Below are 2,517 nucleotides of genomic sequence, written 5' to 3'. Positions count from 1 at the left end.
TCGTCCCGCGTCAGCTGCACCCACGCCTCCATGTCCTCCTTCAGGTCCTCCACGCGCTGCCGGTAGGCGAGGTAGCGCTCGTGCTCCTGGGCCTTGTGGTCCAGCGCGGCGATCTTGTGGTGCACCTCGGCGATGACGGCCAGCAGCTCGCGCCGCTTCTCCTCGGGGCACGGCGGCTGCGCCTGTTCCACCTGGCACTTGTGCTCCATGATGGTGTGCCTGAAGGGCTCGACGGCGGCCAGCGACTCCCGCGTCACGGGGAACCGCTGCTGCTTCAGGTCCACCAGCATCTGCCGCAGGCTCTTCTCCACGGCCGCGAGCCTCCGCTGCCCCGAGGACCGGGCCCTCAGGAGCTCCTCCACGTCCTGGGTGCAGGCCCTCTCGTACGCCGCCACGCGCTTGATGTCCTCGCGGAGGTGGAGGAGCTTGTCGTGCAGGAGGGAGTTCTCCGCGATGCTGAGCTCCGTGGCGATGTCTCTGCTCTGCATGAGGAGCGCCTCGGACACGGCGGCTTGCTTCTCCGCCTCCTCCAGGACCAGCTGCAGCTGCTGCGAGCGCTTCTCCAACTCCAGCGCTCCCAGGTGACGGTCGTCGGTCCTGCGCCGGGCCTCCCGCCGCAGCTGCGCCTCCACCCAGGCATCCACGTCCGCCACCTGCTCCGACAGCTTCTCGCGCGTCTGCAGCGCCGACTCCATCTCGCGCACCGCCTCCGTCAGCTTCTCCGCCGTGCTCTTCGACAGGCCCTCCAGCACCCTCAGGGAGGCGGTCACCATGGGAACGTCGCCCTGGTCCAGCTCCGGGGCGAGCTCCGTCACCTCCTCCACCAGCGCCTCCAGCTGCGTCTGCTTGCAGCTCATCTCCGACTGCAGCCGCTTCAGCTCCTTGATCTGCCTGTGCACCTCCTCCGGGAGCAGCGCCACCTTCTGGCGCCGGCCCTCGATCTCGCTCTCCGTCCGCTTGGCCCAAGATTGCGCGTCCGTTATCACCGTGACGATTTTGGCCATGGTGGGGTTGCCGCTGCGGGGCGTCTGCGCGGCCAGCAGCTCCCCCAGCAGCTCCAGCTGGTCCCCGACGGCCTGCAGGGCCTGCTCCACGCTGCTGGCCTCCGCCCGCCAGAGGGCGCTGTGAGCCATGGCCTCGGCGCTCCGCTGCAGGTGCAGGTGGTGCTGCCGGGCGGCGGTGAGCTCGGCGCTGAGGAGCATGGCCTCGCGGGCGGTTTTGGGGTCCCAGGGCGGCGGGGCGGACGGCAGGGCGGGGTCCAGCGCCCTCTGCAGGGTCCTGAGATGCTCCAGCAGCCCGTTGGCCTCCTGCAGCAGGAGGGCGCTCTCGCGGGAGAAGTTCTGCACGTGCTGCTGGGTCCTCTCCGCGGCGCGCTCCAGCGCCTGCCACGCCGTCTGCAGCGTGCCCACCTGGGTGTGTGCGGACGCCCGCTCCGGCTCGCTCAGGCTGGGGGACAGGTTGGACAGCGTCCGCAGCAGCTCTCCCAGAATGCTCCGCTCCTGCTCCATGCTCCGCAGGAACGCCTGCAGCCGCATCGCCTCCAGGAAGCTGCTCTCGTGGGGAGTCCTGCAGGCGTCAGGGCAAAGGTCAGAGGTCATGTTTGAATGATAGATAGATAGATAGATGGATACTTTATTAATCCCGAGGGAAATTTAGGTTTTTTTTGTTTTTTTTGATAGATAGAATGGTTATCAATCGAACCATGTTTAAATGGTAATTAAAACCTCTGCTCAGAGAAATCCTAATATAAATATAAATATTTGGAAACACAATACTAACTGATTGTGACTGAAGTACCTACTTTAAGATCGTAGTCTAATATCTTTTTCTCCAAATGTTTAATTAGTGTTAGTAGTATTCAGTGGGAAAGAGAATGAGAAATTAAATAATCTAGAGATGAAAGTTCGGTGTGAGACTCACGTCTTCAGGTTCTGGAGTTCGGCCTGCAACCTCTCCAGAGTGTCCGTGACCGTCTGCGTCTGCCGGCTGTAGTCGGTCACCAGCCCCAGCTCCGTCTCCTTGGAGTGCACCACGGCCGAGGCGTCCCACAGGGCGGCCGTCCACTGCCCCTCCAGCTCCTGCTCCGCCTCAAGGTCGTGACCTCCACCGTTAGCGTCAGCGCTAGCGTTAGCATGAAGTGCCTGAGAGAGGGCCGAGATCTCCCGCTGCGCACTGCGCTTACACTCCTGCAGTAACATCATAATCTTAATTAACATAATTTACTCAATTTACTTAATTAAGATAATTTACTTCATTAATTGCTCAAATTAATTAAACATGTGACTGTCATAACATAATTAACCGAATGGACATAATTAACGTAATTAATTGATCCAATGAATTAAACACGTGACTGCTTCCAGACTCTGGAGGGGATTGGCTCCCATCCCACAGACACCAACAAGACACTGGCTGGGAGAGTGTGGTGTGTGTGGTGTGTGTGTGTGTGTGTGTGTGTGTGAGTGTGTGTGTGTGTGTGTGTGAGTGTGTGTGTGTGTGTTTGTCTGTGTGTGTGTG

Source organism: Clupea harengus, chromosome 14 (genome assembly GCF_900700415.2).
Source record: "Clupea harengus chromosome 14, Ch_v2.0.2, whole genome shotgun sequence".
In the NCBI taxonomy this organism is placed as follows: domain Eukaryota; kingdom Metazoa; phylum Chordata; class Actinopteri; order Clupeiformes; family Clupeidae; genus Clupea; species Clupea harengus.
This window is presented reverse-complemented; position numbering follows the sequence as displayed.